Here is a 22,296-nt window from a genome sequence, read left to right on the forward strand (position 1 = left end):
CTCAATCAGTCGGTATAAACTCAATCAGATCTGTCTCCCTCTGGAACCATTTTTCCTGTTTAGGCTAGCTTTCTCAAGCTGGATCTTGGGAGGTTGGGTTTGACTTGTTTGGGACCAATTTAAACTGGTTTTTAACCAACTTCAACTTGGTTCTTAGGGATCTCTGGCCAGCAGAACGGCCTTGTTCATCTGAACCTGAATAAACCACCCTGACTCAGATTAAATCAGAGTTCGCTTTTCAGTTTGGTTTAAACCAGGAAGGGGTGGGGTTGGGAGAAGTCCAGGTTACACAGGGTTAGAGAGTCAAAGGGGAGGGCGACCTGGAAGGCGCTCCATCTATGTCTGTCCTAGTTACCTGCTGAAACGGCTATTTGGAACTGAGATAATGCTTTTATTTGTTTTATTGTAGACGTGGATGAAGATCCCAGGAGACCTAGAGAGACATGGAGTAAAGGGCCTGTGTAGGCAGTAAAGAGAAAGGTAAGGAGCTAGGCACGGGGTTCAGTTGGCAGACGCTTGTTTACCGTGCACAAAGCCTTGGGTTCTGTGCCCAGCACCACATAAACAGGCCACAGTGGTGCATATCTGCGATTCCAGCACTGAGGCTGGAGGATCAGAAGTTTTTCGTGAGAGGGTTATGGGAAGGTCCACATCACTGGAAGGTCTGTATCACCCAACTGTGATGACAGCTTTCCTGTGCCTACATAGAGCCCTGTCCCCTGTCCTTCCCCACCTGTAGTCTCTAGTCCAGTAGTTCTCAACCTGTGAGTCTTGACCCCTTTGAAGTCCAAATGACCCTTTCACAGGGGTCACATATCAGATATCCTGCATATCAGGCATTTATGTTATGATTCATAACAGTAAAATTATAATTATGGAATAGCAGTAAAAATAACTTTATGGCTGGTGGGGTCACCACAACATGAGGAACTGTATTAAAGAGATGCAGCATGAGGAAGGTTGAGAACCGTTGATCTAGTCCCTTCCACTCCTACCTTGAAGCCATAAGCAATAGGGCAGATTTTCAGGTAACTGGTTGCCGAGGGTGGCTGAGTACTCAGGTAAGGGTTCCATGCTCCCCTGCCTGCCCACCTTCAGTGAGGGCTTGTCAACAATCAACAGGTCCAGTTGTGATCTTTTGCCAGCGGGCACAGCAGAACTCTTGAAGACGGTAGCAGTTTGGCTCTGGGGGAGGGGAACGCTGATCCGTAGAAGGATGGTTGATAAAGGTTAAGTTAAGGAGTAGTTAGTGCTGTGGGCACCTGAGGACCCTCTAGCACACTGTGTGACATAGCTCAGCTTTGGCTGACAAGGGAGGGGCTATCCACTAACTCCAGTTTCTCACAGGAAGCCTTCTTTCAGTCTTTACTCACTGGTGCTTTAGCTTACAGAAATGTCGTCAGGTGACTTCTGGAGCAGGCTAATGGATGCCCTCCCTTTCGGGCAGCAAGAGAAAAGCAAAGTTTAAGAATAAAAACAGTAGGAAAGCATGTGGTTTTGGCCCTACATCCCAGCCTAGATGGGAAATATTGGGAGAACCAGATCCTGGACTGGAGCATGGTTTTATCTGCTTTATTGGTAGGTAGATAAAGTAATTGCTGGACTTGGAGTCCTGAGTTCTATCCTCAGCACCCATGTTTAAACAAAACAAAACAAAACAAAACAAAACAAAACAAAACAAAACAAAACAGGCAAGGTCCAGGTCCAGGTCCAGGGAAAGACCCTGTCTCAAAAATTAAGGTAGGGGTTGGGGATTTAGCTCAGTGGTAGAGTGCTTGCCTAGCAAGCGCAAGGTCCTGGGTTCGGTCCCCAGCTCCGAAAAAAAGAAAAGAAAAAAAAAATTAAGGTAGGAATGACATTACTTTCAGGTTCAGAAGGCCACACCCAGATGATCTTCTCCCCTGCAGGCTGCCCACCTTTCCCAGGATAGCCCCCTACAGGTCAGAAGTCATTTTCCCCATCCTAGTCAGTAGCCATATCCTACCAGCACCAAGTGGCACTTACCCAGGAGATTCTAATCTGGGCTGGACCTGGAGGTTATGCAGCTTCAGGATAACCTCACAGCCAGGGGGAGCTCCCGCCTATCCTGGAGCACATGGATTGGGTGCCCCACCTGGTGGTGGAGCAGGCTTTTATGGCTGTCTACATTCTTGTGGCGGTGGAGCAGGTCAGGCCCCAGTGCAGGTGGCTTTCTTGAAGGACAAATACCTTCTCAGTAACCCTAGAGGACAACTTAGGCTACTTACCCTACCCAGTCCACTGGGATGCCACAGGTCACCCAAGGGACAATCTGGCCAGCCACCATATCCAATGCTATGAAAGATGCAGAAATTCTCCACGAAGCAACAAAGCAGGCTGCAGGCAATTGTGGAAGCTGTGTGCAATGGTTTCGATGATCAGAGGCAGCAGTTTTTAAGGCCATGTATGACCAGGATTTCCTTAAGCATCTCAAGTCAATTGGGTGGAAATGTGGAAGGAGTAATCCTCACCCTGCTCATGCCTGGAGTTTATGGGCAGTGGTGTAGAGAGCAGAAACTCGGGGGCCTGTATTGATAGTGTGTGCATAGGAACCTATCAGGGAAGTTGAGAATCTGTCAAATGTTATCCATCAGAATTCAGATGAGACCTTAAGAGGGACAGCAGGTCAGATACCTGAGGGGATTTTGAATGTCTCCCCATGCCCATGTGCCTGGGAAACCATGACAAGAACCTGAGTGGAAATTACCAATGGCTCACGAAGACATTCAGCACTCAGCTAAAAGCTTCTGTGGAGTCTTAGTCCACAGCAGCCAATTGAGATTTATTAAGCACTGTGAGCCATGAGTTTTCTGGATTTGTTGGAAGTGATTTAAAGACCCCTTTGCCGTGTGCTCTCAGCTGTCCTACCTTCTCGGTTGAGTGACTCTACTATTCCATGAAAGGTGCCAGCACAGACAACTCCACCCTGGCCAGGACTGCGGTCACACAGAGACCTTGCCATACATGGTCATAAAAACTGCTGCCTCTGATCATTGAAACAATTGGACACAAACCCACAATCGCCAGCTAGTTTGTCCCAAACTCCTTCATCGCCTTGTTCAGATAAAACTCAGTGTTCATCAGATGAATCAGAAGCCCCAAGCACAATGGTTGCAAGCGAAAAGTGAAGATGACAGAAAGCTCCTTCTGACATTGTTGGCCACTGAGAAAAACCTTTTCTTCTTTCTCCTCCTCCTCCTCCTCCTTGTCCTCTTCTCCTCTTCCTCCTCCTCCTCTTCCCCTCCTCCTTCTCCTCTTCCTCCTCCTCCTCCACCTCCCTTTCTTTTTTACGAATGACACCCTTCAGAGTGCGTCCTTCCAAGCAGTGGTACCTGTATGCAGTACTGTCAAGTACCTCCTAACCAAAGCAGCTTTTTACTAAAGACAAGGTCTGGGGCTATGCTCGTTTTGCACATGCTGTTACTGCCTTCAATCTAATGTTATGTTTTACTTTGATATCTGATCAGTAAAACTTTATCAGTGACGTAGTGATTTTACAATGTTTGCAAAGCTTGATTTTTTTACTATTTTATTTTAATCAGGATTTCAAATCGAATAAAAATTACAGTAATCTCCAAAATAATAAATAAATAAACAAGCTGTGTGTGCATGTGTGTGTGTGTAGAGACAGCTCTGTGGCTAAGCTGTTCTTCCAGAAGACATGGGTTCAATTCCCAGTACTCAACATGCCAGCTCACAACTGAATGCAATTCCAGGGGGCATCACGCCCTCATCTGGTCTTCTTGGGCACTGCATGCACATGATATGCAGACACACCTGCAGGCAAAAGAGTCTTAGACATAAAATAATGGAGAAAAGTGAAGAGAAGTTGTGGAAGGCACTTGACATTGACCTCATATGCACACGGGTGTGCACACATACACATGCACACACATATACAGGTCTACACAGAGACATGCACACATACACATAAACACACAGACATGCACAAATACCCATATATACATATGCACATGTACACACACAGAGACACACACAGGCTTCCAGAAGTGAGAATTCCCTTTTCCTTCTTAAGCCTGCTCTCCCCTGCCTCCTCCTTCGTAGTCTAGGCAGCACACCCTTCACAGTTGCATCCAGGAACACTGGGGGGGGGGAGAGAATGCTCACAGCTTCTCTCTGGGCAGCCCTGGCCTTTTCAATATTTAGGGACAGTGTAAGCAGCTTTTATGCCAGTCATATGCAATATTTTTTAAAAGTTTATTTTATTTAATGTGCATGAGTGATTTGCCTATTAGTATGTCTGTTCACCACACGCCTGCCTGGTATCTGAGGAGGTCAGAGGATGGGGTTAGATTCCTTGGAACTGAATTACAGATGGTTTTGAGCATCCATGTGGGTGCTGGGAATCAAACCTGGGTCCTCTAGAAGAACAATAAGTATCCTTACCCACTGAGCTCTCTCCAGCTTCCTCACAGGAGAAATTCCTAATCAAGGTATCGCAAACATGCTCTGGTGGACCCCAGCAGGCAGGCTGATGCTACTGGGACTGTATAATTAATTCATTGGCCAGAAAAGGAGTTTAAGAGTGAGACCATCTGGGATCAAGGTCTAGTTCAGTCTCTTGGTGGCTGTATATACTTTGGCACATGGTGAAAATGTCTTCATCTGCTTATGTTGAAGTTTCCTCATCCATAAAATGGGATTAAACAGCAACCAAACACTACCACATTCACTTTCTCCAGTATCTGGTATGTAGTAAATACCTAGTAAATCCTATTGTTTCTTAGTCAGTTAGCAAGCAACTATTAAGTCTCTACATGCTTCAGGGACCAGAGATACATTTGATGAACAAGATTGTGATAGTCAACTTGGTAGGATTTAGAATCACCATGGAAACAGATCCCTGAGCATGTCTGTAACGGATGCTTAACTAAGGAAAGAACACTTGCTTCAACTGTCAGTGGCACCATTGCATGGGCTGGGGTCCTGGACTGAATAAGGAGAGAGGGAACTGAGCATGGCCATTCATGTCCATCTGCTTCTGGATCCAGCATGCCATGCAACCAGCCTCTTCATGCTCCTGCCTCCACCATACCTTCCCCGCCAAGGTGGACTATACCTTCCAACTGGCAAAATCAACCCTTCCTTCCATCAACATTTTGTCTCAGCAACAAGTAACCAAATCAAAGATAGACTCAATTTATAGACATTTGTATTACATGTATTTGTGTATCATGTTTGCAAGTGAACCTGCTATAGCACCACACATGTGAAAGTCAGAAGAAAACATATAAGAGTTGATTCTCTCCTCCTGTGTGAATCCTGGGGACAGAACTCAGGGCATCAGGCTTGGTAACAAGTGCCTTTATCTGCTGACTTCCTAGACTCCATTCTTGACAGAGCATTTTGATTCGATTATCTTAGAGATAATGAAAACCCAACCGCAGTAACTGCCATTACACTCGGTGTAGCAGGTCTGTGGGCAGAGATCTGGACTTTGTGGAGAAGGTCTTAGGACAGCTCTGTAGACAGCAGATCCAGGAAACATGAAAAGCCAAGAAGTAAGATAAAGTTAGCATACTGAAAAAAACAGCAAGGGGCCAGTAGAGTAAGAGAATGAAGGACCGGGAAAGTGTCTATGAGAGGGAGACAAAGTAAGCTCACATTAGGAGCAGGACTGGCATGACTTGCTTTGCATTTAAAAATTATGTGAGGGGGTGGGGATTTAGCTCAGTGGTAGAGCGCTTGCCTAGCAAGCGCAAGGCCCTGGGTTCAGTCCCCAGCTCCAAAAAAAAATAAATAAATAAAAATAAAAATAAAAATAAAAATAAAAAAAATTATGTGAAGCAGACAGATCCCTGGGGATCACTGGCCAGCCATGCTAGGTAATGGGCAAGCTCCAGTCCAGTAATAAACATGACCATAGTGTGTGTGCATGCACGTGTGTGTGTGTATGTGCATGTATGTCCCAAGGTGGACAGTTCCTGAGGAATGTAACCCAAGATTTAACTTGTGGTTACTACATGAAGATGAACTCATGTGTATCCAAATAAACATGAACACACATACATACATACATACACACACATGCACACACACATGCACACACACATACACACACATACACACACATACACACACATACACACACATACACACACATACACACACGCACACACACACGAACAGTCAAAAGATGGAAAGCAAATTCATCAAATGGAAACAGTACACAGGGAGAAATCAGTGGCAGCCATAGGCAAGCTGCTAAAAAGTCCTTTGCTCATGGAATCAGAGTGGACATCCTAAACACTTCCTACAAGGTCCACCTACAAATGTGAAATATTTCTATTGGAAGCTCAGTGAAGATTTAGTGCACGCTTTAGAGTAGGGGCGGTTCACATAAGCATTTTCTGCCTGGCAGGCACCAACCATAGATTCTCAGAAGGAAAGGAGGTGTTTGGAGTGGACCACTGTGTACATACAAACCCTGTAGGTGCTGGAAGAAGTCTTTATTATTGAAGGAAAGGTTTATATGCAGTTTATGGGTCAAGTTTCCACATGCCGGGCAAGAAGTCCTCCTAGGAACAGCAGCCTCAGGCGGTGTGTGAACTCTTCTCAGATGCATATAATTAAAAGTCCGCTATGTGTATAATGACAGCAGACAGTTCTCATTCTCAAGCCAGAGTACAAATATGAGCAAACCCTTGCTATCTTTCTGAAGTTTTAAGATAAAACGCTACCCCCAAATATTGATACAGATGAATATTTTTTCACAAAGGGGATCCCATTGAGATAATAGGGCTTTGGAGGGGGAGGGGGCTTATGAACCTCCACCCCAGCCCAGATGAGGGGCTACTGACAGTTGATGGCTTCTTGGAGAGGTGAGTCAGTTTTCTTTAAGGGAATGCCTGTTGACCCTGCTGTAGTGGATGACCCCACACCCATGAGTATATGGGCAGCACAGATTGGACTTAGTGTTGTCTTTTAAGAAAGAAGAAAACATGGATTTCAGAGGGAGTAGAGATCATGAGGGTGGATCTGGGAGGAGTTGTGGAGAGGAGTCTGAAGTGGAAAGTTAAGGGTTCTTCAGAAAGTCAGTTGTGGTTGGATGGTGTTTTGCTGGGGCAAACACGTGAAGGAGTGAGTATTTTCCTGAATCAAACATGAGTGAAAGGGTGTTTTGCTAAAGCAAGCACGTGAAAGGACACATGATAAAGGATTCTCTGCCAAGGACACCCATGTATTGGTCTTCCTTATATTTCATAGTTGAGCTCCATTTGTCAGGACTCCATAGAGGGAAATGCACCAAAAACTTCTGGTGGTGTGCTGTGACTTCTTGCCGCTTCTAGGGACTTGGGTTGATTGGCAGAGTGATGTTACTGAGATAGACTCAGGTGTTGAGGCTAGACCCATGGAGGACATGTGATGTTTGGAGGGAGTATAAATAGGGCTCAATGGACACTGACGGAGGCTGGGTTTGGCTTGCTTACACAACTAGTCTTCACTGCTCTTTCCTTTCTCTCCCGTATCCTCTCTTTTCTACTACCTCTGGTGGGGAGTGGGATAAAAGGGAGGTTAAAGCATTTAAGAACCATCATTAAAAGTAGGCTTTGAAAAATTAGAACTGTGGGAGTGGGGTGAATATGATCAAAGCACATTGCGTGCACAGAGAATTCTCAACAGAGGAATCTCCAATGGCAGAGAAACACCAGGGGAATGCAAATCAAAATGACTCTAAGATTCAAACACTCAAGTGACAGCCCGTGTTGGTGGGAACATGGAGCAAGAGAAACACTCCTCCATTGCGGGTGGGAGTGCAAACTTGTACAACCACTATTGAAATGAATTTGGTGGTTTTTCAGAAAATTGGAAATGGTTCTACCTCAAAACCCAACTATCCTACTTCTGGGTATATACCCAAAAGATGTCCCACAATACCACAAGGACACTTGCTCAACTATGTTCATAGCAGCCTTATTCATAATAGCCTTAACTGGAAATAACTTAGATGTCCCTCAACCAAAGAATGGTACTGAAAATGTGGTACATCTACACAATGGAATACTACTTGGTTATTAAAAACAAAGACATCATGAAATTTGCACACAAATGGATGGAACTAGAAAATAATCATCCTGAGTGAGGTAACCCAGACGCAGAAAGGCACATATGCTATATGCTCACTTATAATTGGACATAAGCCCTAAAGTACAGGATAACCAGGCTACAATCCACAGACCCAAAGAAACTAAGTTAGAAGGAGGGCCCAAGGGAGAACGTGTGACTCTCACTCAGAAGGGGAAATAAAAGACAGCAGACGTGGGTGGAGGGAGAGAATTAGAGGTAGAGGTGGCGAGGAAGGGAGTGGGGGTGAGGCTCAGGTGTGGGGAGAGAGGGGCAGTGGAGGGCAGGGGGAGAGAACAAAAGTTGGTGGGAAGCATTTCTGAGACCTGAGACCTGGGATGGTGGGGACTCCTGGAGAGGGTCTATGGGAATACCTTAGCTGAGACTCCTAGAAGCTGGGGATATGGAGACTGAAATGGCCACCTCCTGTAGCCTGGTGGAACTTCCAGTGGTGGGATGGGTACATCAACCCACTCACAAAACCTGCAACCCACAGTTTGTCCTGCCTGTGAGATGTGCAGGTATAATTTAAGGGAACAGCAGACCACTGACTGGCCCGACCTGAGGCCCATGGGAGTGAGCCAACCCATGGCACTGTTAATGATAGAGTCATTATTAATGACAATGATGTCTGCTATGCTTGCAGACAGGAGCCCAGCATAACTATCTCCTGAGAGACTTCATCCAGGTGGGTGAAGACAGATGCAGAGACTCACAGTCGAGCATCAGGCAGAGCTTGGGGAGTCTTCTGGAAGAGTTGGGGATAGGATTAAATGAGCCAGAAGGGTCAATAACACCACAAGAAGACCTAAAGGGTCAACTAACCTGGGCCCATTGGAGGCTCATAAGACTGAACCACCAACCAAAGAGCATGCAGAGGCTGGACGTAGGCCCTCTACACATTGTAGTAGAGCTGCAGCTTGGTCTTCATGTTGGTCCCCTAACAATTGCAGTACGGGTTGTCTCTGACTCTGTTGCCTGCTATTGGATCCCCTTCCCCTAGCTGGGCTGTCTGTTCTGAACTCAGTGGGAGAAGATGCCCTCAGTCCTGTGCTGTAACTTGATGTCCCAGAGTGGGGTGGTCCCCAAGGGAGACTTCCTCTTCTCTGAGGAGGAGGGGAAGGAGTAATGGAGTGAAAGATCTGTGAGGGTGGGACTGGGAGGAGAGAAGGGAGGAGAAGCTCCAACAGGCATATAAAGTGAATAAATAAATGGGAAAAAACACATTGTATGCATACATGAAATTCTCAAAGAATTAGCAAAACATTATTTAAAATATAAAAAAATAGATGCTAGAGCTGAAAGTTAAAGCTTTGGTTCCATTCATACATCACAGTATATTTGAGCAACTATTTTAGGAAAAACTGACTTGGATCCAGCCTGAGCTAGGTTTTGGTTTGCTTCTAAAAGATCAAAGCCAGTCAGTCACATCACATTTGTGGACCAAGTCGGACACTGAAATAAAGAGACAGAGGAATCAAAGGAGTGTGCCCTTGAATGATTCAGAAAGGGAGGGGGATGTCTTTCTACACTGAGTGCTACTTCAAGGAGAGTCACCTACATGGTTCTCCAGGGTTTGCTGGTCAGTTCTGGTCTGAGCACACGTGAGAAAGAGGTGGTGTGTGAGTGATGTTTGGAAATTCAAGTCAAATTGTGGTAGGGTTGGATAGGAAATGTTCCCCCTGGGCTCATGTGTTTGAATACTTGGTTCTGAACTGGTGCTGCTGTTCTAGAAGGCTAAGGAACGTTTGTCCCTGGGGTTGAGCCTTGAGTGTGGCTATAGCTCAACCTTGCTTTTGGTCCTTTCTATGCTTCCTGATCTGTCAGAGGGGACCCTGCTCCATGCTCCAAGCACTGTAATCTCCACCATAGCTTCTCCTCTACGATGCACTCTACCCTCAAACAGTGAACCTGAGTAAATCCTTCCTCCCTCAAGCTGCTTCTGACAGCTAGTCTGTCACGGCAGTGTGACAGGTGAGCTAACGTAGAGCCCGATGCAGCGAAGAGCCATGGTGCAGGACAGTAGCAGAGGTAGGGATCCAAGGTCCTGGAGCCAAAGTCAATTTTTCTTTGATTATACAGATACATGAATGGAACTACCTTAAAGTCAACCTTGAATATGTATGTGTGTGTGAGTGTGTGTGTGCGTGTGCATGTGCATGTGTGTTGGCTCATATATAATGGACCTCTGGAAACCCTAATTCTCAGGATCGTTTCATCTGATAATGACTTTGTCTGGTTTTACTTGACTTTCAATCTCCCCACCCCCATTCTCTTCAAAGGACAGACTCAGGCAATCAATGAGAGCAGATTGTGTCTCCTTCAATCAATTGGTCCATTCATAAAAGCCATATTTGGGTGTTCCTTTTAAATCCAGAACACCATCCTGGTGGGAATTCCCCAGCTGGGAGTTTTTTCTTCTCTCCCAATTTAGAATCTGTCTCTGTGCGGAACCAGGGTGTTTCAGAGCAGATGACATCATGAAGACCACAGATGTTCAGACTCTGGGCCTGTGAACTGAATCTCGTGCCGTCTACTGGAATGGAAAGTGGCCGTGCCACGCAGAGGAAATTTCTAAGAAGAGTGGGTGGAAGGACCCTCTTTCCCGCCTTGCTTTATTAAACAGGAAGTGTCCAGGTTGAACACGCTGGCAAGGGCGTCCAGCAGTGGGCACATGGAACAGTGCTCAAACCTACAGTAGGTAAGTGCTGTGGCTTCACTGAGTGGATTCCTAAGCTAGATGTTGAAATAATTTTCCACTTCACCCCACCCTGCAGAAAGGCATGAGATAATGGGATATTTCTAGCAAGAAAAAAAAGTCCTATAAAAATGAACACATACATACCATACAGAAGACAAGGTGCCTTCCACCACTCGCCAAGAGGCTCATGGAGGGACGGTTGCATTCAGAATGGGCTATGAAGCCAGTATAGGAGATGGCACAGGTCATCATGGTTCTGTAAAGAGCTGAAAAAGAGAGCACGATGGAGAAACTGGCTAGAAGAAAGCTTTCTGTAGCCAGCATGATGGCACGTATCTGAGATCCCAGAAATTGAGAGTTTGAAATAGGATGGTTGTGATTTCAAAGCTAGTTTGCCCTACACAGTGAAGCCCTGTCTCTCTCTCTCTCTCTCTCTCTCTCTCTCTCTCTCTCTCTCTCTCTCTCTCTCTCTGTCACACACACACACACACACACACACACGCACACGAGAGAGAGAGAGAGAGAGAGAGAGAGAGAGAGAGAGAGAGAGAGAGCTTGAAGGAGGGAGGGGAAGGGAGAGGGAGAGGGAGACGAGGGAGATATCACAGATTACTGTGTGGTTGGCACATGGCATGACTATATCTATGAGCTCCTGACCATTTTTAAATTCCTAGACCCTTTGTACGCACATCTCCTCTGACCTTCTGGCACCAGGTACACTCTTCCATCTCTGGCCTCTGTGGAATTGCCCTGTTTTCACACACTCCCCTATCTCTCCTTCAAGCTAACAAATCAGCCTGGTTTCCCTCTCCAACCCACTCGTCTCCTCTTTTTCCTCTCCAAGACCTCAGGCTCCAGCCCAGCTTCCCTGGATGACTCTTCTGCCTTCCCACATTTACTTTGTGGTGAGTCCTGTTAGCTTAACTTTCTGACTATGCTGACATCTGGCTAATTATTTCGCTATACCCCATGTCTCTCTTGCTCCCATGCCCTGTTTCCCAGCATCTGTCACCTGGTCATTGAATCTATTTCCCAAGTCTCCTACTTGTTTCACCTTGTCCCTCTGGAGGAGGGCACAGTACTTTCGACAATGTTAAGGTAAAGGCAGGATGATGTCATCCTCTGCTGCAGACCTCCTGAGGTGAGGCGTTCCAGTTAGATTTCATCAATTTGGCCTAAAGACACCTGAGAAGGCGTCAGGAGAGCTTGGTAGGCAAACCTACGGGCAGATTGTCTTGATGTGAATTAGTGTAGGAGGGTCCAGCCCACTGTGACTGGCGCCATCGCTGGGGCAGGTGGTCATGGGATGTATAAGGAAGATGGCTGAGCAGGAGCCTGCGCCAGCCTCAGGCAGAGCTCCCCACCCCCACCCGGTGCTTTCCGCTTCAGTTCCTGCTTGAGTTCCTGCCCGGCCTTTCCTCACTGGCAGCCTGTGACCTGGACTTGTAAGCCAAATAAACCCCTTCTTCTCTATGTTGCTTTGGTCAGTGTTTTATCTCATCAACAGAGATAAAACTAGAACAGCGTAGGAAGGCAAACTCCTTATGATGGCCTTCGAGGCCCCTCGTAGTCTGGTCCCTTGTTATTTCTGTCTTTCTAGAGAGCCACCAGTCACTGCACTGAAACCCCACAGACTCCATGCCAGGTCTCACCCTCTCCAGACTTTGCTCTTCGTCACCTGCCCCTTGCCCTACTTTTCCCTCTGCCAGGAACACTCGTCCCTCAGATGCCCCCAGGAGTCCTGCACTTCCTTCACGCCTTTACAGATACTGTGTTCCTGTTCACACTGTCCAAAACTGATCGCCCGGGCATGCCTTCTGCCCTGAGGTCCTCTTTCCCTCCCAGCTCCCTCCCACCATCCGGCTTACTACAGAGAACGCTTACTTACTTGTTCATTATGTACCCCCCCCCCACCAGAATGCAAGTCCTGTAAGGTCGTGGCCTCTTGTGTCTTGCGTGTTGTATGCTGTTTCCTTAGCTGGGAAGGGGACATAGGCACAGGAACAAGCTGAAAAGCTGGTCCTCTACTTCCATTTTCTGAGTCTTTGGGACCAAACTCAGGTCATCGGGCTTGGTAGCAAGTGCTTTAACTCCCTGACTTAACCACCTCGATGAAACTCGATGAGTTAGAGATAGTGACTCCAAACGAAAAAATCTCCGGTGGTCACCTGTGCAAGTGATGCTGTCACAGGGGCTGCTCGGTAAACCCTGGAGCAAGGCTGACCATGAAGCAAGTCCCTAACTGAGTTACCAAACCCATTGGAGACCTGTAAGCACCACGAGCTCATCTGGGTCTCTGGGTCATTACATTAGCTGCCTCCAAGCTCTCTCCCCATACCCTCTTCACTGTCGAATGAGCCCTCAGCACCCTGGAGACCAGTCAGACCTCTCAAAAAGGTTCGCGATGTCCCTCCCCCACAGTACAGAGTCTTCCTATCTATTTATCAGCCTGATCTCCAATCTAGACTGTGGACCCTGTAATAAGGGGTCATCTGGGTGAGCTGGGTGCCGAGGCGTCATGGAATAATGTTCTCTGATTGAATGGACAGGTAAGTAGGTAAGCGAATGGGTGGCTCAGTAGCTACTGATCAAACGCTGCCCCTGTCAGCCCAGGGCAAACTTCTCAGGGAGAGAAGAGAGAGGCCAAGAGAAGCATGCCTGAGGGGGAATGAGCCACCTCCCTGCTGTCTGCTGTCTCACTCCACAGCCCTCTCCTGTCTCCCCTCCATGTGCTCATTTTCCTCAGAGTAGTCTCACCCATCTTCTTGGCCCTTCCTGTCCCAGTATTTCTGATTCCCAGAGCAACGGTTCCAAATCGTGTGCCAAACTTAAGACAATCTTTTCCAAAACCGCATTTCTCGCCTGTGGCGTTTCCAGCCAATTTTTCTACAGCTCTCCTTTCTCCATGATGTAGCTTGTCTATCTGGACTTGGGTGTGTTTGCCTCCCAGGAACAAGCAACTTTTCTGTGTGGCTGGAGGATCTGGAGGCTACTCTTAGAACCTCCTTCTCTGGTAGCAAGAGGAAAATGCATCCCCCTGTTGCCATGGAAACGTGGTATTTCACAACAACAGAAAACAGAGAAGCTAAGTTAAAATTAGTCGAGGTTGTGGTGATAGCTCAGTCCGCAAAGTGCTTGCTAGGCAAGCATGAGGACCCGAGTTAGACCCGCAGAACACTTGAAAACAGTTGGGTGTAGCCTGTATTATAATCCCGTGCAGGAAGGTGGAGACAGGAATCCTAGGGGCTGCTAGCTAGCCAGCCTACCTACTTGGTGAGCTCCGGGCCAGTGAGAGACCCTGTGTGAAAAATCCATGTGTAATGACATCTGTGAAAAGTCTCTGGTTTATGCAAGCGCGCACGCGCATGCGCATAGATATATACGCGCATGGGCGCGCACACACACACATGCACACACACACACACACACACACACAAACACACACACCCCTATATAGATGATAGACCCTATGACACACATATAAAGTTAAAATTACTTGCCTTGCAGTACAGTAGCTCATGTAAACTCACAGACGCCTAGATGTGGAGAGCGGTGTGGGAAACTTCTCCTGGCTCCATTTTCTCGAAGCCTTCTGCAAACCTGACAAACTGTTGGTTACATTAATGAGAGAGATTCTTATCAGTCAGCTACTCTCCTGTCTGGATACACCCGGAGCCAGCTGGAAAGCGCACAGGCACTGGGGCGTTTTACAAGCATGCTCTGCTCTGCAGATCAGAATGCACCTGGGCGTCTTACCTTTCAAATCTACTCTTATGGAAGCGCCTGCCCCGTGCTAAGTTTCAGAGGAAGTGTTCTGCGCTCTGCTCTTGTTTTACATTGTTGACTGAAGTCGTAAAGTCACAAGACATGAGAGAGCGACAGACCCTGGGAGATTAGCTGGTTTTTACCTCCTCTATTTTTTATGGAAACTGTCAGAGTGACTTTCATTTTGAATTTTATGGGGTCTATTTGTGTTGACATGACTGATGGCTCTGCTTCCCAGACTGACTCATAAAAAGCGGCAGCTTGCTTCCTGATGGGCAGGCTAGGAAGCTACAGGGCTACCATCTTAACTTCCTGCCCCAGATCCTACACCGGATTCGGATGTAATTGGAGACTTCCACCCACAGCCTTCCCTCTGAAGAAGAAAAGTACAGACTGATCTGAGCTACTGCCGGTCAGGTAGCCTCGGTTTCTGGAGTCTCCGTGGCCTTCTCTTTAAACACCTCAACTACTGCAGGATCGTTTGCAGCCTCCCTTCAAGGGGGTGGGGCTAGGAGGCTGGAGGCGGAGCCTTGGCAGTGGGCCCGGGTGGCCAGAGTTGTGTAGCTCAAGCCAGGAAGTTGATGAGCTGCTGGTTGGAATCTAGGAAAGACACACAGTTCACAGCTAGAAAAACAAAATCAAAACCCGTCTTCAGAGCCCGTGGATAAGATCTGGAATGGAAAACCTGTTCCACATGATAGTTGGAGTTGGCAGTACTGAGGGACTGTGAGACCAGAAAGAATGTTACGAAGGGTCAAGATGGCCGCTTGGCCCTGAGATCGTAGAACCAGTGAGTGAACTGTGCCTTTTTGTTCCCTCTTTTGTTTTAAATTTTATGTTCCACCCCCCCCCCCCAAAATAGCAATGCACACTGTTTAAAAAGTCAGGAGCTGGAGACATGACCCCAATTATGACTGACAGTTAAGAGGTCGGATTTCTTTTGAACTGGGCCGGAACTTGTTTCTCAGCACCCACTCAGGTAGCTCAAAGCTGTCTGTCTCTCCCCATTCAAGATATCTCCTACCCTCGGGTTGGGGATTTAGCTCAGTGGTAGAGCGCTTGCCTAGGAAGCGCAAGGCCCTGGGTTCGGTCTCCAGCTCCGAAAGAAAAAAAAGAACCAAAGATATCTCCTACCCTCTTCTGGCCTCTGCAGAAACCGCTCATGTGCACAAACCCACACACAGATGCACGCGTACACATTCCTCTTTGAAAATCTTAACAGCAACGATTTAAAAACTCAGCGTTTTTAAGGTTGTCATCCGTAAAATTTGTGTGTGCCTGCATGTCTGTGTGTGTGGCATGAATATGTGATTTAGAGGAAAACCTGTGGGAATTCCGTTCTTCCCTTTCCTGGCCAGTCCTGTTTCCAAAGTTTGTAATATCTCTTCTACATCCTGCCAGCAGGCTCCCTCTCCATGGTGATGAAACCATGTTAACAATGAGCTTTGGGTAGGGAACCCTGGAGAGATAATAAAGTAAGGAGATTATTCTGTGAAATTAGATGGGTGAGCCGATAGTCAGAGTGGGAGCTGTTGGCACAAGTTAGACTGGCTAGCAAACAAACCCAAGACATGGCTGTTGTAATCCCCCCAGGAGGCAGGACACAGACAGCGTGGGTTCCCTTGAATGGTAGTAACAATTTACCTGACAAAGTACAGTCGCACATAAAAAGGCTTGGTACCATCTCGGAGGGATGTGGAGTGGGGAGGGGGTTAGTAGGGTCAATGAGGGAAGAGGGGCTTGATAACATAGGCGTCCATGTGATGTCAGAAATCCTACTCTCTTGGCTGTATCTGGAGGCAGGTGGGACGATCATACCTCATAGGTAAGATACCTGCTCATTTTACCCACCCACAGAAGCCAGCCTGGATGTACAAGTTCAGAAGAGTGAGATATCAGGGAGTTGGATCCTTACTCACTGTCCCTCCCAAGTCTGTACAGAAGAGCTCTCCCCAACATCCCGCTGTCTTGTGTGGGAGCAGTGAATCAGAGGATAGTCTAGCCTTTTCATTTGTCCTTACTATGGTGAATGGCACTGATTTGAGTTTTGAATGTTATGTCAACATTACATATGTGAAAGGCATGTAGCCCTGCTGCCTTATCTTTTTGTGTTATCAGGGTCTAGTCGCCAAAGCAGTAAGAATTTTTGTGTCTGAGTTCATAAGTGACTGGACATGGAACTTTCTTTCTTAAAAGAGATTTTATTTATGTGTATGCATGTGCATCTGTGTGTGTGTGCATGTGTGTCTCACATGTGAGTAGGGTGACCACAGAAGCCAGAGATGGGATTATAGGCAGTTGTGAGTGGCCATGTGAGTGCTGGGATTCAAACTCAGATCCTCGTCAAGAGTAGCATGTGGTCTGAGCCACCAATCATCTCTCTAGCCCCGTGGAATTTTCTTTTTCATAATGGCCTTGAATTTCATATCAGGGTCATGTTGGACTAAAAGAGAGTTGGGAAGTTTGTCTGCCTGCTTAAAATTTTCTGGATGAGTGTGTATGGCATTAACATTCTTTTATTTCTTAAATGTTTGATTCAACTTACTAGGGATGCCAATTGAATCCTTGAGTTTTTCTTTATGGGAAGGGTTTTGAGTGAAAGATTGCTTCTTTTACTAAACAGATTTGTTACATCATTCTGTGCCTTGAACTTGGACTGTGTGTTTCAACTAATTGGTCTGCTTCAGCTAAGCTCTTAGTCTATGTGTAGACTTGCTCACACATTCCTTTTGAATCCGGCTAATGTCTGCAGAAACTGCAATTTGTGTCTTTTTCTATTTCTTGACATTGTTGTACGTTCTGGCTTTGTATTTTTCCATTTTCATGTGTGCACACATGCGCGTATGTGTGTATGTGTGTATGTGATATAAGTGAATGTATGTGTATATGATTGCATGTGTGTGGGCACATGTGTGGGTAGGTGGATGGAGTACACTTGTATGTGAAAGCCAGAGCCAGAGGTTGACATTGGGAATCACTGCCCATGGCTTTTTACCTTCTTCATTGAGCCAGGATTTCTCAGTTAATCCCAGAGCTTGCTTCTGTGACTGGTCTCACCAGCCACGTACTCTGGGGATCCCCTGTGTCTGCCTTCCCCAGGCTGGAGTTACAGGTGGACTGCCACACCCATGAGACATTTCTGTCAGTGCTAGGGATCCAAACTCTCTGGTAAGCACTTTAACCTGTGAGGCATCTCCCTTCTTCTTTTTAAAAATCTTAATTAAGTTTTTTTTAAAATCTTGTTAGTTTCCATAAGACTAGAGATTATGAAGGTTGATTTCTTTAAAAATGAGTATTTGAATTTTCATTAAATTTTTTAAAAAAGTGTGGTCTTGTTTATATATGTGCAGCACATACGCACCAGAGGAAATCAGCAGAGGGGCTCAGATCCATTGAAAGTGACACAAAGCACGGTTGTGAGCCACCATGAAGGTGCTGTGAATTGAACCCAGGTCCCCTGGAAGAGCAACAAGTGCTCTTAACCACAGAGCCATTTCTCCAGTCCTGTTTTTTCATTAAATTTGAAGTTTCCTTTGCACTCCTTTCTTCTTCCCTCTGTCTCTGCTTTCCTTTCTTGGGTGTGGTTATTGTTGTTTTGAGACAGGGCTCACTCTCGATGTGGCGCTCAGGGTGAAACCCCCCACACACCCCCAGGATCCTGCTGCTGTGTCTCCCTGGGGTGGGACCAGAGAAGGCTGTTCCTTTCTTAAGAGGGAGACCGAAAATACCGGGTTGAGACCTTTCTATATATTTCCTTCGGATATTAAATTTTTATATTTACTTTAGTTTGTGAATTTGTATGTGGAGAAGGCATCTGTGTTCCTATGGAGGTCAGAGGACGACTTGTGTTTCTCCTCCCACGTGTGGATTCCAGGAAAGGAGCAAAGGCAGCAGGCGCAGCGGCTGGGTTCTTACACACTCACTCATCTCCATGGCCCAACTATTATTCTATCAGCATGTTTTTATATTTGGGATGATATGTTTTTATATTCATCTGGTTCAAATACTTTTTTGATTTCTTGTGTGTTAGTTTCCAAATACTTGGCTGTTTTCCAGCTATCTTAATCTGAAAAAAAATATATATATATAAACTTAATTCCATTGCAGTTAGAGAATGTCCTTTGAAAGAACTGATTTCTAATTTCTGGCAGCTCACTTCATATGCTAGAATTACGTCTGTGACATCCATATTCACTTGAAGAGAACGTGCGTCGTGGGTGGAGTCTACAAGTGTGGATGTATAAATGGCTTGATTTATAGTGTTTATTGTTTTGGTCAAGCGTCTGTGCTTTTACTGTTTTTCTACATGTGTTATCAGTTACTGAGAGATGCTGACACGCGTTTATTTCTCCTCTCAGGTCTACCAGCTTTGACTTCATAGAGTTTGAGCTGCTGTAACTCGGTGCAGAAACACTGAGAATTATGATGTCTGTTGTCAGTATTTTTGTGTCTCTGAGACCCTGATTCCCCGACAGAGACAACTTAAAGACAGACTGATCTTGGCTCCCAGTTTCAGTCCATCACAGTGAGAAGAGTTGACAGAACAGCTCAGCTCCTGGTGGCCCGAGGGTGTGCTGGAGACTTCATACACACCAGGGCAAGCCCAGAAGCTGAAAACAAGGCAGGAAGTGTGCAGAGATAACCCACCCTGGACATGCCCCCTGGCAGTAACCACAACCCACCCTGGAAATGCCCCCTGGCAGTGACCACTCCCCAAAGTTTTCAAAACTTCCCAACAGTGTGGTATCAGCTGAGAATCAAACATTCAAACTATGAGACTGCAGACTGGGGAAATGCCCAATAAAGAGAATGTTTGCTGCGCAAGTCTGAGGACCTGAGTTCAATCCCCCAAACTGGTATAAAAGCCAGGCAAGGCAGTACATGCCTGTAATTCCAGTACTACTGGGCAGAGAGAGGCAGGACAAGCCCAGGGGATTACTGGCCAGCCAGGCTGGCTAAAAGAGCAAGCCCCAAGTTCAAGAAGACCCTGTTCTCCCAAAATAAGATATAGAATGATAGAAGAAAACAATTGACATTGACCTCAGGCTTCCACATATGAACACATGGGTGTGTACACATGGATACATCCATGTGGGGGCGGTATCTGCACACACAGACACCAAACACATACAAATCAAGGTGTTTGGCACCTCAGGAACAAGATTCAAGGTTGAACTTTGACCTATACATGCCTGAACATGCATACATGTGTAAATACATATACATATAAAATAATAAGCACTTTTTAGGTTTGCCCATCTCCAATATTGATTTCTGTTATTATCACAAAGCTACATTATCGTTTCCTTGCTTGTTACTATTTCTTCTTAAATTATTTCTCTTCATCTTGACTTAAACATTTGGCTTGATAGATTCCAAAATTTCTTGATTGCTGATAAAACTGTCTGAATGTATATATTTCCCCCTCTAAGGACTGGTTTATCTGCACCCGCAAAGCTGGGCTTAAGGTGCTTCTGGCTTATTCATTTGAATAGTTTCCTGAGACCCTTTTCAACTTAAAAACCATCTAATCGTGTACTATGACAGTCAGACCTTTTAAGCTAGCATCAGGAACTGTAAAGAGGGCTGTTGAGATAGCTCAGTAGCGTAATGATGGCGCTTGTTGTCACGCCTGATGATACACGCTCAATCCCCTTGGATCTGCATGGTCCGTGGAGAAAACCCACAACAGTTTGTCCTCTGATCTCCACATGCATGCCATGGCTGCAGGAACCTCCCCCCAAGTCAATAAATGTGATTTAAAAAATATAAAAACTGTGGAGAGCAATAGAATAGTCATAGGTTCAGGATAGCTGTGCCTCTGGCTCAAAGGCCAAGGATCTCATCATCTAGATTTCTCATGGGTCCTGGTTCCTCCCTAAGCCTCACGGGAGAGTAATGGTGTATGTGGAGCTAGAGGAGTCTGTAGGTGGCTTTGTGTCACAGATGAAGGACGAGGAGCTTGTTTTCATAGGCTATTTCTATAAAATCCTTGCAAAGACAGCTCAGAGCAAAAGCCAAACGGTTCATCTGCTCGGAAGAGTACCAGAGATGCTGAGAATCCTGCAGTTGTCTCTAGTGGTATGGTTTTGGGATTCATTTCTGCAGTGTTGTCAAGAACATTTTTCTTTAGAACCTGCTTATTTTTTTTTAAGATTTATTTTTTTCGTGTGTGTGTGTGTGTGTGTGTGTGTGTGTGTGTGTGTGTGTACACTTATGTGCAAAGTTGCCTAAAGCAACCCAGAGTGGGTCTTGGAGGTCCTTTGGAGCTGGAGTTACAGACATTTGTGAGCTGCCCAATGTACCGGTATCCAAACTCATCCTCTAGTAGAGTAGTAAGCGCTCTTAACTGAGGAACCATTTCTACAGGAAGCAGAGAGAGAACAAGAAGTGTTCTATGAGAATTCAAGCCCCACCCCCTGCTCCCTGTGACCCACCTCCTCTAGCAAGGTTCCACCTCCTAAAAGTTCTATAGTCTTCCCAAACAGCCCCACCAGCTGGGGGACAAGCATTCAAACACATAAACACATGGGACTATTTCTCCTTTAAACCCTAATATAGGATCTGTTTGACATTTGATTCAAAGTACCAAAGTATTGTGTTTTTTGTTTGTTCCATTTTTGTTTGGTGTGTGTGTGTATGTGTGTGTGTGTGTGTGTGTGTGTGTGTGTGTGTGTGTGTGTGCATTTGGTTTTCCAAGACAGGGTTTCTCCATGTAGCCTTGTCTATCTTAGGACTCGATCTGTGGTCTAAGCTGGCCTCGAACTCGGAGGTCTGTCATCTCCTGCCTCCTGGGTGCTGAGATTAAAGGCACACACCAACACTGCCTGACTTGTTTTTGATTTTTAAGACTGGGGAAATTGTGAGTGTGTAATGCCATCCAATGGCATTTTCGTGTCATGTTATGATGCACTGCGTGTTGGTTTTTATGTATTTTAAAAGCATTATTTCAGATATATATTAATCTTGGAGCATATGGTATCTGAGATTTGCTCTGAATCCTCCCCACACCAAATTATGTTTTGTAAATATGTAATAGGCAACAAAAACTTTAAACAAGTTCTCTTGATAGTTTAAGATGATGTTGACTTGATTAAGCTCTCTTGGATCATTAAAAATACAATTATAAATTCACTATGGCCTCTTTTTTTTTCTTGAGCTCTTCAAACCTGCACAGATGTACAACTCCCATTGCTCTTCTAGTCAAGCCCAACCTAAGGCCATGGAACAAAAGGCTTATTCATTTCTTTGATAATTCATCTGCTCATTTCACGCCTTCCTAGGGGATATTGGTGTATGTATTTTAATATTTTTCTAAGGTTTCAGTTGCATATTTGTATATCTTCCCAGGGGTGGAGTAATGTTACCAGACCCTGAAGAACAAGTGCCCGTGCTCAGCCCCACCAGCTGCCCTGGCCCGTTTTCCGTCTGGGCACAGCTCTCAGCATCAGGCAGGGGCAGCTTCCAACACTGAGAATGACCACAGTACCATTTAAAGGGGACACCTTCACCCTGGTTTTGCCAACATTATTATTATTGTTGTTGCTGTCCTTTACGACCTGGTGTCTTTCTAAGAGATGATGAATCTTTAAAAATCTCACTTTGCCAAAGTTACAAAACCTGCTGTCTTATCAGCATGATATACTGACTGGGTGTGCTACCTTTCCAGAGAATTACGTATTCTCCAGTGGTAATTTATTATTGAAATAAACGGGATTGATTGGTGC

At 45.8% G+C, this 22,296-nt stretch overlaps 1 protein-coding gene and 1 long non-coding RNA gene across 2 annotated transcripts in view; one reads left to right on the forward strand and one right to left on the reverse strand.

Moving 5' to 3' along the window:
* Thsd4 (thrombospondin type 1 domain containing 4) overlaps positions 1 to 15,060 on the reverse strand; it is a 627,039-nt gene extending 611,979 nt beyond the window's left edge. Inside the window, exons 1-2 of the mRNA XM_087562028.1 lie at positions 14,305 to 15,060; positions 10,949 to 11,070 (exon numbers count right to left, since the gene is read on the reverse strand). The gene's annotated coding sequence lies outside the window, so the exon portion shown is untranslated. The remainder of the gene's footprint in view (positions 1 to 10,948; positions 11,071 to 14,304) is intronic.
* On the forward strand, positions 298 to 21,704 carry LOC148004176 (uncharacterized). Its single transcript, XR_015627752.1, has 3 exons — positions 298 to 480; positions 10,538 to 10,804; positions 18,928 to 21,704. It is a non-coding gene; the product is annotated as an uncharacterized LOC148004176 (long non-coding RNA).
* Positions 21,705 to 22,296: the final 592 nt, after the last annotated feature.

Source organism: Rattus norvegicus, chromosome 8 (genome assembly GCF_021556685.1).
Source record: "Rattus norvegicus strain SHRSP/BbbUtx chromosome 8, alternate assembly SHRSP_T2T, whole genome shotgun sequence".
NCBI lineage: Eukaryota > Metazoa > Chordata > Mammalia > Rodentia > Muridae > Rattus > Rattus norvegicus.